Source organism: Solanum stenotomum, chromosome 4 (assembly GCF_019186545.1).
Source record: "Solanum stenotomum isolate F172 chromosome 4, ASM1918654v1, whole genome shotgun sequence".
NCBI classification, from domain to species: Eukaryota; Viridiplantae; Streptophyta; class Magnoliopsida; order Solanales; family Solanaceae; genus Solanum; species Solanum stenotomum.
This window is the reverse complement of record NC_064285.1, coordinates 23487337-23501217: the sequence shown is the minus strand read 5'-3', so window position 1 is coordinate 23501217 and position 13881 is coordinate 23487337. Positions and strand designations below refer to the sequence as shown.

Here is a 13881-nt window from a genome sequence, read left to right as displayed (position 1 = left end):
ATGATTGATACTTAGTTGTTCTAAAGATTAATTTGATGACAATTAATAAGGGTAAAAATGAAAAGTAATATATAATTTATGTCCTAATCTTCTTCTTTTTTTAAAGGGTGCGAAACACCCCAACAATTCATTATAAATGGAGGGCATACCTTCATTTCAAAAAGAATTGTCTAGTTTAACTTGACAAGGAGTTTAAGAGAATAAAGAAGACTTTCAGTTTTGTGGTTTTGAATTAAAATTTTATCAAATATACCAAAATTCTCTTTCTATCTTGTAACCTTAAACATGCCTCAATTTATATGGCACATAAATTTTTTGAACTAAGACTAACCTTATGTATGTTTGAGTTAGTCTTCCACTTGTAGTCAGCCAAGATGAGGGTTTACTTGGGGACCAGCAATGATTCTTGAGTGCCGGCTATGTCCAGGGTGTAGTCTCGGGTCGTGACAAACTTTGTGTCATAACACAAAGTTCAAGTATACTAGGGTATCTATGAAGCCGTGTCGGTAGGACCTTATTTATGGTTGTGAGGCCCCCACTTTTATAAATGAGGGACTATAGACAATCAAGAAAATTTTCCCTTCTTTCATACTCTAAATCGTGCAATAGAGTTGTGTCATAAGGAACTTATTCAAACTCATGTTTTTCTCAAATTCTGTCGACTACCCCCATACTCAAGGTAGTTTAAAAGCAAAGCTAGATCCTTATCAATGAGTTGCACTAACCAAAAGTCTTTGGAAAGTCATGAGACTGTAGAGGGGCCTTGAGAAAAGCTCATGCACTATGTATTACTGTTATTTTTCATAGTTATAAAATTCTAAGGATATATTTATATATATATATATATATTATATCTCTTTTTATGAAATTATTAACGTACGTTTCAAATGTTCTTTAATAATAGCATGATTATGTAAGACATAATTATAATTACGATTTAGATAATTATGGTTTTTTGTTTTACATTAGTGATAACTTGAATTTTAATTATTTTTTTTATAAACAAAAGTAGAGATAACATGAAAAAATCTCAAAATCAAGTGCTTAGTCATTATCTGTTGATAATGCTAAGAACTTCTCAATTTTGTCTCTATTTCTTCAATAGCAATGGTAATAGAAAGTTAATTTTATATTATTATTGTCAAATTTAGACAATGAACTAAGCTTATATATTGATTCATTTACATAAATACTCCATTATAACATATCAATTTGCAAATTGCCATTCTCAACAATATTATCTTTATAACAAGTTAAATTTTAAAATTATCGATAAATCAATATTTATGATTACATTTACCAACTAACCGTGTAACGCGCGAGTACGTATATTAGTATATACTACTCTAGAAGATATAAGAATTTAATTTTAAAATACAGAAGAGGTATAGAATAGAGTTTAGTGTAATTAAACCATAGAGTTTAGTGTATAGAATAGAGTTTAGGGAGGGGGCAAATTTTGCAGTCCGACACTTTTGTGTTTTACGCAATTCCTCCTTTGTTTGAGGTTAAGAAAGTTGGAAGCACACAATGAAGGAACTCTTTTTGTATGGTTAAAAATGTTAACTACTGTTAATGAAAGTTGTAGTACCTACTAAGTAGTAAGGCAATTTTTCACTATCTTTTAAGGGAAACTTTCAAAAACAACAAACATTAGGCCTTAGTTAGGACTTCATAGCTACTGTTTCACTAATTACAAATCACAGCTACACTTTGATTTGCTACGCATTTGTATTCGTTGTATTTTTTTAGTTAGTTTCAGAGAAAAAGAGAAAAAAAATACAAATATAAACTGATTTATATCAATATGAATATATATTATGAGGAGAGAGGCGAGCGATATCGAGAGAGGAAGGAGAGGGGCAAGCGAGATCGAGAGAGGAGGAGAGGGGCGAGCGAGATCGAGAGAGGGAGGGGAGGGGCGAGCAAGATCGAGAGAGGGAGGAGAGGGGCGAGCGAGATCGAGGGAGGAGGAGAGGGGTGAGTGAGATCGAGGGAGGAGGAGAGGGGTGAGCGAGATCAAGAGAGGGAGGAGAGGGGCGAGCGAGGTCAAGAGAGGGAGTGTATTCATTGTATTTTTTTGCTGATTTTGGATTTAAAAAAATACAAATACAGACTGATTTATATACAAATACAATCAATTGATACATAATACAAATACAGTTGAATACAAAATTCTTTTCTCGAATACAATCGATATAAAATATAAATCTCTCACCTATAATTGATTGGATACATTGATACATAATACATTTGACAGAGAGGATGAATTCATATTGTATTCATATGAATATGTTGACATTTTTGCCTTGTTCCCTAATTTTTCAATCTTTTTGGTTTAATGATGCATATTAATCTATAATATAATATCTTTGTTTCTAGTTTCTAGCAAAAAAGAAAAAAAAAGCTTAGATAAATACATAGGGTGGGGATTAGTTTCTATAAATAGGAGGTATCAAGATTCATTAGTTTCATAATTGCTTGCTCAAAGACATGGCAAGTATGAAGAGAGCAATAATATTCATAATATTTTGTTTTCCCATTGCTTATTCTCAAATGGTTATGACACCATTACTTCCATTTAAAAAGCTCCAACTTCCTTCGGGAATAGTAGGCCCTGAAGCCAGCGCTTTTGATCTTTTAGGCAACGGACCATAAACAAGTGTGGCCGATGGCAGAGTACTCAAATACCAAGGCCCACGTATTGGCTTCACCGATTTTGCTACCACATCACCATTAAGGTAAAAAATAAACAATAAAAAATATTCCGCTCCTGTTTACTTGTCATGTTAATTAGTAAAAGTAGTTATTTCTATTTGTCAATTAAAAAAAATAGAAACAATTGATGAGTGATTTATTCTAATTTTATACTTAACTTTAACAGTGTAAGATTACATAACATGTTAATTAAAATCTAATCAGAACTCATAAAAGAGAACTTACTTATTCTTCATATAGCGAAAGCAGAAGAGTACGATGAACCATGGTTGGTATTTACAGTCGATGGTGGTTTTTCACATTATGTTGGAGCAAGAGAAACTCCCTATACTACAACGTAAAATCTAATTGATTGAGGAGAGAATTTAGTATAGCAACTCCATATACCACAACCTACACCCTAATGAATTGAGCAAGTGTAGAATTGTATATTCTCTATATGATGAGCCTTAAATCACCAATTATGGGTGTGTCCGAATTTCGTACAAATACTCTCTATGTTCCTAATTACTTGTCCATCTTTTCTTTTTTAGTTGTCCCTAATTACTTGTCTATTTTGACAAATCAAGAAAGGACAATTTCTTTTTACCTATTATACCATCAATTAATTATTTTGAAAAAGGTGAAACTTCTTGAAAATATTAAGTTTTTAATTCATGCACTTTATGATTAATAGAGGTAAACTAGTAAACTCACTATGTCAATAAATATTTTCTTAATAGGTGTGTCAATTCAAAAGTGGGCAAGTAATTAGGGACTGAGAAAGTATATTGAATTAACATTTATTGAGAAATCAATATCAATATGGTGAAAGGTCAAGTCATAAATGAGAATAAATTAGGCAAATACTCTCTTCGTCTTAAATTAACAATTACTTTACGTATAAATTGTTATCACAAAATAACCATGATATTTATATAGTGTAATTTACTTTCTTTGTGTTTAGGACCAAGGAGGTATGTGATGGCAAAAATGACCCAAATTTACTCATCTCATGTGGAAGACCCCTTGGCCTTGGGTTTTACTACAGAAGTGGTGACCTCTACATAGCTGACATCAATTATGGGCTCTTGGTTGTTGGGCGAAACGGAGGCCCTGCTAGACAACTTGTTACGGGCATAGATGGCAAGCCTTTTACCTTTACAAACACGGTAGACTTCGATCAATTAAATGGAGTCGTCTATTTTACAGATTCGGGACCAATTCCGTGCCTCCAGGTTCATTGTTTATAACTAATCATGTAAATTTACTTTTCTCTTCGTTTCTATTTATATGTCACCATTTATGAATTTCAAGTGCATTAAGAAACTAGGTAAGTTTACTATTTTACCGTTATTTAATTTTTTTTGAAGCCAAGTTTTCAATCAAAAAATACGAATTAATATTAATTAATTTGACCAATGAACACGAATTATTTACTTAGTTTTTCTATGTTGGTCAAATATATATATTTTAAAGGCTAATAACTTATAAGGGTAAAATACGAAGAATATTGTAAGTTATGTATTAATTTTATGAAATGACAAGTATTATGGACCAACTATTTATAGTAAAGATGACATATAAAAAACAGAGTGAGTATATTTAAGTGATTTAATGATGTAAGAGTACATGTTAGTTTATCCATCATTAAGTGTTACTCCCTCCGTTCCTTTTTAGTTATTGTAGTTTCCTTGTTTAGAATCAAACGATATGAATTTTGACTAACATTTTAAGATGTACTTATTTGTTAAATTGATATGAAAAAGGTTCCAACTTATAGTACTTTCCGTATAGGTTTTGAATATCTAAAATTTTATTTTAAAATATCAAATGATCATGAGTGTAATCTAATTTAGCTTTGAAAATTAGTCAAATTGACTGTACAAAAGCGCAACATAACAACTAAAAAGAAACGGATGGAGTAATTAATACTCTATATGCAAACACATGTCATGAATCTATTAACTTGATATAAATATCAGGTGCGATTAAGTTTCTAATATCGTTTACTCAATATGAATTAACCTAGAAAAAGTATATGAATTGATAACCTAGAAAAAGTGAACGGTAAAAAAACAACAGTGAATCGTATAAATCAAGACAAACTTTCTCCATTTAAAAAAAAAATCTAGTCCGACTTCGCATGGAATTTAGTTCTATCTTCTGTTGTTCTTTTTTATATAATTGTTGTTTGGTTTTTATTGATTTATAAATTTATAAATTACGTTGGAAAGAAATTAAAGCTATTTATATAAAATTTGAAAAAAAAATGACTGAGAGATAAATTTGATATCCCAAAAAGAAATATTCAAATTTATTTATAATAATTTTGAGTTATTTTCATGGGAAAATGGTCAAAAATGCCTCTCAATTTCAGTTTATTAGTTGACTATACCCCTGCCGTTAAAACAAAGTTATTTATGCCCTCACCGTACTAATTTCACCATTTATACCCCTCAATTGACAGAAATCCCCAAATTGACTTAAATTAACCAATTTTACTTAAATTACCAATTTTAACCCGATCCAACCCGACCCACTTAATAATATAAACCATTTTTGTCTATCTTGTTTATCTTCATCTTTAATATTGGGTTCCTTTTCAAAAACAACTTGTAAACAATTCATTTGAAAAAATTCATCAAACAATTAGCAAAAACCACCTGCTCCATCCACGAACTCTAGCGAAGAGCGACCGCCGCCAGTCCCCTCCCTTTTCCCCTTTTACGTTTCGCCGCCAGTCCCCTCCCTTTTCCCCTTTTACATTTTCTTCTATTGTATATGTGTTTTTGGCTGCAAATCCGGTGAACAATGACCATGAACTCCGGCGAGGCTCTGCATATCAGCAACCATCACAGCTTCTCTCCCAACGCCATAATCAGAAAATCCATTTCTCGAACCAGTTAACAACACCAACACAGCTCCACGACCGAGCTTCAACCCCATTTTCCGGTGACCCTCTATTTTCTTTCCATTCTTATATTTTATTATGATTTATTTTTTCTTTTACATTTTTCACTCTATGCTTTGTGTTTCAGATTTGGTTAGGGAGTTCAAGCTCCAATAATTTTTCTTTTCATATTTCTTGTTCAAGTTTGTGTATTCTATTACATTTTGTTGTTGATTATTTTAATTTTTGGTTTGATATTATTGTTTTCTGGGCACTGTTCAGTGAATTGGAACTTTTCCGGACAACTTTTTCTTGTTAATTTGTTGATTTGTTATTATGTTGGATTTTTTTATTATTAATTATAAAGATGAAGATTACCAGAAATGAAGATGAACAAAAATGGGTTTATATTATTAGGTGGGTCGGGTTAAAATTGGGTAATTTAAGTAAAATTGGTTTATTTGAGTCAATTTGAGGATTTCCGTCAATTGAGGGGTATAAATGGTGAAATTAGTAATAACAAGGGCATAAATAACTTTGTTTTAACGGCAGGGGTATAGTCAACTAATTAACCAAAATTGAGGGGTATTTTTGACCCTTTGCCCTATTTTCATTCTAAGCATATCCAATAGACTTGATAATTTTTCTTAATTAATTGACACAATTTAAATACTGGAAAATTTCTTAACATAATTTTTCTTTGAGGTTACTCATAAAAATGATTTAAGTATTAGGAAATCCTTTAAAAGGCTACTAAAAACATAAAAAACATGAGAGAAACATTATGGTGTTTCTCTTTTGATATAAGGTTATAGTGGTTTACATGTCACTTTTAAAAATTTAATAATAATGTTAATTGGTGCTAGATCTTAAAAAAAATTCTTCGACTTGATTTGGGTAAGAAGTTAGAGAGGTTGAAAGAACGTATAGAAAAATTCTTGAAAGGAAGCGTTATAATCCAAGTGAAATCCTACTTGGCGCAAATTCGAATTAATTAAACTTTAATGCAGATATTACACACTGAGTGAAAAGTTATAAAATAATAATTGAAGGAATGTATATATGTATCATCTTTCCTTTTGCACAATATATAGTGCATCTTGCAAGTTATTAACAGATGGGTTTAACATATTACAACAAAAGAAATCAATTATTACAATTGCTATGAAAAATTACTTGTAATACTCCAAATTTTAGGACAATATTTACTATGGCTTCTCAAATACATGTATCATTGACCAAAATTCTTACTAATGACCAAATAGAGATTCTCGAAAATTAACTGTTTTTTTTTCTATCAGAAAATTTGACCAACACTACTAAAATATTGTCAAAAAACGACGGCCAAAAGTGACAGACTGCGTCGCTTTTTTGGTCAAAATCGATGGAAAAGCGACACAGTCACTTTCATCGTTTTTTAGCTCGACGCTTTTCAAAAAGCGGCGGATTGCGTCACTAAAAAGCAACGGACAACGTCGTTTTTAAAAAAGCGACGAACTGCGTTGCTTTTAGAGATGGACAACGTCTCTTTTAGCGACGGATTGAGTCGCTTTTTTATTTTTATTTTTTATTTTTTTTAAAAAAAGGTAACGGACTGCGTCGCTTTATTTTAATTTTCATTTTTTTTAATTTCTAAAGGGCGACGCAGTCCGTCACTTTTCTAAAAATTTATTTTTTGAAAATCCCAGAAAAGCGACGGATAAAAGAAAACTGTCCATCACTTTTCTAGAAATTTTATTTTTAAAAACCCAAAAAAGCGACGGACAAAACCACGCTGTCCGTCACTTTTCTGGGTTTTAAAAAAAAATTAAAACCCAAAAAAGCGATGGACTAAACCACGTTGTTCATCGCTTTTTCTGCAATATTTTTGACAGTAGCAGCTCGCAGCTTCTGCTGCCCACCTGCAAATGCAATTCAATTCAATTCTACACTATTCAGCCCAATCAAACACACACAATTATAAACAATCTAAACAAAACATAAAACAACAAACTTAAAATAACATTCAAAAGTATCTAAGTCATAAATTAAAGACTTATAAAGTCTTTTAAAATTTGTTTTAAAATTTCAAAAAGTTCATAAATGTCCAGAGATCTAAACTAGGGAGTGAGATCTACATAATCATCCACACCACTCTTGTCGTCGGTGTCATCGAGAGCCGAAGTAGTAGGTCGACGAGCGATGTTCATCACTTGTTCTTTGATTGTTGAACGGTCTCACTCATGCTTTGTTGTTCAGCTATTATTTTCCGCTCCGACTTTGCTAGTGCCACTGTAAGGTTAGTTATTTGATCTGACATAGCAGCAATCTGAACACCGTCAAGTGCCTCAGCTTGACGTGATGATCCAATACCTTCTAAGCCTGACTGAAGGCGTCTAACATCATTGCGAGAGCCTAGACCATAGCATCTACCCTTGTGTGTCCCCCCTACCACTTTTTCTTTCCAAATCTGAGTGGACAGTTCAGGTGTCAATTGAACCGAACTATCTAGATTCTCAGTGACGTACTTATGAAAGTCATTCTGCATATTAAATATAAGTATTGACATCAATATATATACATATCATAAATATATTCACTATTGATATATATTATTCATATTAAATAACTTACAAAAGTTCGTTCGACCCTTTCCTCCACCCACACATTCGGATTCAACTCATTTTCTTTCTTCCTGACATGAGTCTTTTTGAAAACCTCTGGTTCAATGGGAGTGCGTCCCAATTCTTTTTCCTATAAATAAAAACTAAAATTTATAACGATATATATGTATCAACTAATTATTTATTTAAAAGTTTGAATTAGAACTTACCATCTCTCGTGCAATTGTTCCAACCGTCTTTGCACCTCCGGTGTGCAACAAACCACCTTTAAGACTGCCTCTAGCCATTTTGGTTTGATCTGATATTGCCTTAAACTTGTCAGTGTTCCAATACTGACCCAATTCATCAAAAACATGAGGCAACATCCAACCGGGACATTCACCACTATCCCGAACGCTCTTTAGCCAGCTAGACAGTCTGGCAAATGCCTTCCTCTTAAATGTAGTCCCAATGACCAAATTATACCTCGACTCCCAAGTACACATAGTCTGAAAAAAAATTGAATAACGTTAATTAAATCGATAGTAAAAAAAAGTAGAGTATACTAAACTTAACTAAAAAATATATACCTTAAAGTTATTAAACATTGCCTGACGTATACTGTTTGGAATCTCACTCCAAGAGTGATAAGCTTTTGTATAGAGTCTTCTAACACACTCTTTTAAAGCCCGGGCAGCATCCTTTGCAGGGTGCCACCTGCAAAACACATAATAAATATGTTAGTTCATGAATAATATATTAAAGTATAAGAAATAAATAAAATAAACTAACAAATAGATAACAAAACAAACTTACCATGATCCATCCGGCTCAATCATGATTCTACCAAGTCTGTCCTTCTGGCCAGGAGCTAGAGCAGACATCGTATCATGTGGTGTAGAACTAGGTGCAGTTGTAGACGAAAGTGATACATCAGGATGCACAAAACGCTGAGTCAATGGAGGCGTACTGGCCATAGCATCTGACTGCTCGCTACTAGAATCTCCAAGCCTCATGGCAGATAACTGAGGAGATGTACCTGTGGGAGATCGAGTACCTACCGATAAGGGTCGTGCTCGACAAATAACCTGTAAAGGTAGGTCCTCGTAGCATCATGAAGGTAATGCCTGTGAAGTAGATGAAGCACCGACTGGTCGACGATAATTATGATAATATTACCGAGGATCCGCCGTACCAAACGGAACAGCAAATAAATGAGTATCATGGTTGATGCGCTCTAGCGCAGAAGAAATAGATCTTGCAATATCCTCAGGATCTATCGATCTCCTAGACTTCTTCTTAGCCTGTTTAGTCTGGCCAACTCCATGATGCTCGCGATGTTTATCACTGTCATCGCCTGATGACATCTGTATGCAAATTTACATGTATAATATATATAAAAATCATAAATTAAATAAAATTAGTAAAATACACTTACATATGTATTTCCTGGTATGCTTAACTTTAGTTATATTATGTTGATGGTCCACCTTTGTGCCACTATGTGATGGGTCAAACCACTCACACCGAAACAATACAATCTTCTTATTAGGCCAACCTGAATACCTCACTTCAATAATCTCTTAAATGACACCATAATATTCAATAGTTTGACCAGTACCATCAACATCACCTTGTATATAGACACCGCTATTATTTGTTTTCTTGTTCCTAGATACTTCTTCAGTTTGAAACTTAAAACCATTGACACAATACTTATTCATTGCCAGTACTTGAGATTCAGGTCCAAGGGCTACTTCTTTCACTAATTGCAAATGTTGGACACTTGAGTATTCATCGTAAACCTATGCGATTGTTATTTCAAGTAATATAATTTAAAATAACATGAATATATTATTAAATACTTAGTGATTGCACACTTACATAGTTCCTCAGCCATTTGGAAAATTTTGTATAGATGGCTTCATTACCCCATGTGTTTACGAACAAGCTGATCAGTTTACATTCAAGTATTTCGTTAGTTAATGATCACCTATTAGTATGTAATTTAATAACATATTTTTAACACTTGACATATGATTGAATCTCTGGACAATTAAGCAAAATATGTGTCATAGCTGATTGCATTTCCATATCAGTGAAGCCCCGCTTTCTACGTTTTTTAGATCCTCGATCATTTTGATTAAAAATTGATATCGGTGGAAACAAAAGATCAATATCGCCTTCATCATTGTGATTGGGCCTGTTTCTCCTACATAACACATCATAACCAAAGTAATAAGAATAAAAATCACATGTTTCTCTCCCAATATGACCTTGAATAAATGATCCTTCGATCCTTCCCCTTTGCTTAATCGTTTATTTCGAACTACCAATTTTTCTGCATGCATATATGTATATATATGTTAATATATAAAATACTTGGCGAATATATATAACTTAGTGAATATTTCAAATGCATACCTCTCAAATGGATACATCCATCTTGTTTGAACCGGACCTTCGAGGCGGGCCTCTTGTACAAGGTGAATTGGAAGATGCTCCATCACATCAAAAAAACCACATGGAAATATCTTCTCCAACTTAGTAGTAGTCACAAGAAGATTTTCCTCCATCCTATCTAAACTACTCTCCAACAACTTTCTAGAACACAAATCTTTGAAAAAAAGACTTATCTCTGTGATTGGTTTCCATATCCTTTCGGGTAGATGGCTAAAAGCGATATGAATTAAAGTTTCCATGAACATATGACAATCATGACTTTTCATACCTATCAATTTTTCTTCATTCATATCTACCCGCTTTCCTAAATTCGAAGCATAGCCCTCTGGCATCCTCAAATTTTTAACTCACTCAATAATTTCACGTTTCTCATCCAATGTGAATGAAAAGCTGGCTTTGGGCTTAACTATTTTACCATTCTGTAATTCCTGCAGCCATAACTCTTTTTCCCTACAATATTCCTTTATGTCATTCTAGCTTTTGGATTGTCTTTTGTCTTACCCTTAACATCCATCACTGTGTTAAACAAATTGTCAAAGTAATTTTTTTCAATGTGCATCACATCTAGATTATGTCGTAGCAGATTGTCCTTCCAATATGGCAACTCCCAAAATATGCTTTGTTTGATCCAATTATGTTCAACACCATATCCAGGAAGTCTAGAAGGTGAAGCTTCTGTAACTTTAGGTAATTGGGAAATTCTCTCCCAAATTTGATGCCCTGTGAGTAATGGAGGTGGGGGGTCACTTTCAACCTTATTTTTCCTAAATGCATTTTTCATCTTTCTAAACTCATGGTCCATTGGGAAGAACTGGCGATGACAATAGAACCATGTATTTTTTCTGCCATGCTTTAAAGTGAATGCCTTACTATTTTCCATGCAATACGGACATGCTAGCTTTCCAGCTGTCATCCAACCAGACAACATCCCGTAGGTAAGAAAATCATTAATAGTCCACATTAAAGAAGCACGCATGATAAAATTCTGCTTAGTTGATATATCATAAATCAAAACGCCTTCAAACCACAATTGTTTGAGCTCATCTATCAATGGTTGTAGATAGACATCAATCAAACTTTTTGGATTCCGGGGACCTGGAATAACACAACTTAGAAAGATGTAGGGACTGGTCATGCACATTTCAGGAGGAAGATTATACGGAGTAAGAAATACCGGCCAACATGAATAAGGCGAAGCATTATTAGTGAATGGTGTGAAGCCATCTGAACACAACCCCAATCTAACATTTCTTGGTTCACTAGCAAAATCAGGATATGAATTATCAAAATGCTTCCATGCTTCACCATCAGATGGATGAGACAAGACACCCCGTGACCTTCTATATTCACGATGCCATCTCATATGTGGGGCAGACCTCATTGATGCATACAACCTCTTTAACCTAGGAATGAGAGGTAGATAATGCATCACCTGAACTGGGACCATCTTTCCAGCCGGAGTCCTCTTATAACGAGTATGTCCACAAAACTTACAATTTTCTAATTCACTATCAGTCTTGTAAAACAACATGCATCCATTAACACAACAATGAATTCTATCATACGTCAATCCTAACTTAGACATCAAACGCTTTGCCTGATAGAAGTTCTTTGGTATGTTAAACTCCGGATTAACTAGTTCACCCAAAAGATCAACCATTGAGTCCATAGCAGCATTAGGAACATTCCAATCTGATTTAATATTCATAAAAATAACCGCAACTGACAAGGCAAAATGCGGACTCCCTTCACATAGTGGACGACTAGACTCTTCTAATTGATCATAAAAGCGTCTTGCTTTTTCATTAGGAGCTTCATCAAAATATTGTTCCGGTTCCATCCCACCTTGAACCCCGAAAATATCATTGATCATTTCATGAACCCTATCATGTTCAACTCTAACTTGTTCAACCCTAATTTGGCCATGTGGTGCAACCATATTATATACATCAACATGCATCGAATTATAAAAGATACCATCCAATCCATCACTTTCTTCATGATCAATCCATACAAAATATCTAGGCTTAAATCCATTACGGTACAAATGAACCATAACTCTATCTGGTTTAAAAAATTTTAAGCACTTACATGCACTACAAGGACACCTAACCAATCCATTAATCTTGAAAATGTCAAGTGTCATTGTATGTTCAATAAAATTTCTAACACCGTCAATAAACTCAGGTTTCAAATTAGCACCAGTTTCATTATGCATATTACATCCACAAACGATGATCCATCTACAAAAATATAGATATTCAATTATATTATAAATAAAATTTAATAATAATTTTACTAGTAGTAGTCCTAAAACTAGTTTAGTATCAACAAAACCACATTATTTAATTTAACTTATTTAAACAACTTAACAACTTGAATTAGTTTAGTTTTGACTTAATTCCAACAACTAAATCCATCAGCAAAACCACATTATTTAATTTAACTTATTTAAACAACTTAACAACTTTATAACTTGAACTAGTTTAGTTTTGACTTAATTCCAACAAATAAATCCATCAACAAAACCACATTATTCAATTTAACTTTTTTAAAAAACTTAACAACTTTAACTAGTTTAGTTTTGACTTAATTCCAACAACTAAATCCAACAACAAAACCACATTTTTAAATTTATCTTATTTAAATTTAAAGCTAAGTGTCAACACTAGATGGACACAAATCGATATTGCAAGAAAATCAATTTTGTCATCAATAGGATCAACTAGTGTTGGTAATCATGCTTAACAAATATATTATTTTTAAATTTAAAGCTAAGTGTCAACACTAGATGAACACAAATCGATCTTGCAAGAAAATCAATTTTGTCATCAATAGGATCAACTAGTGTTGGTACTTATGCTTAACAAACAATCGATGGATACAAAAATATTATCATAAAATTAAAGCTAAATATCAATACTAGATGGACATAAATACATTATTAAAAACAATTGTACTTGAACTTTAGAAATTTAGAAGCACCAACCTTATCTCCTACTTTGACGAAAGAAGCAATATAGTCTTGTATCAACTTTTTTAGATGTTGAGCTTCCTCAGTTGCCTAGCACGAAAAGTTCTAAAATTAGTTAAATTTCAAGTTCAAGTTCTAATTTCAAGTTCAAGTTCTAATTCTAAGTTCAAGTTCTAATTTCAAGTTCAAGTTCTAATTCTAAGTTCAAGTTCTAATTTCAAGTTCAAGTTCTAATTCTAAGTTCAAGTTCTAATTTCAAGTTCAAGTTCTAA

The 13881-nt window shown here is 32.9% G+C and overlaps 1 long non-coding RNA gene and 1 pseudogene across 1 annotated transcript; one reads left to right on the top strand and one right to left on the bottom strand.

The window, feature by feature from the left end:
* Positions 1–2493: 2493 nt before the first annotated feature.
* On the top strand, positions 2494–3950 carry LOC125861363 (protein STRICTOSIDINE SYNTHASE-LIKE 10-like; annotated as a pseudogene).
* A 3947-nt stretch (positions 3951–7897) lies between these two features.
* LOC125861904 (uncharacterized) lies at positions 7898–13701 on the bottom strand. Its single transcript, XR_007446004.1, has 3 exons — positions 13625–13701; positions 8204–8323; positions 7898–8111 (listed from the first exon to the last, which is right to left on the bottom strand). It is a non-coding gene; the product is annotated as an uncharacterized LOC125861904 (long non-coding RNA).
* Positions 13702–13881: the final 180 nt, after the last annotated feature.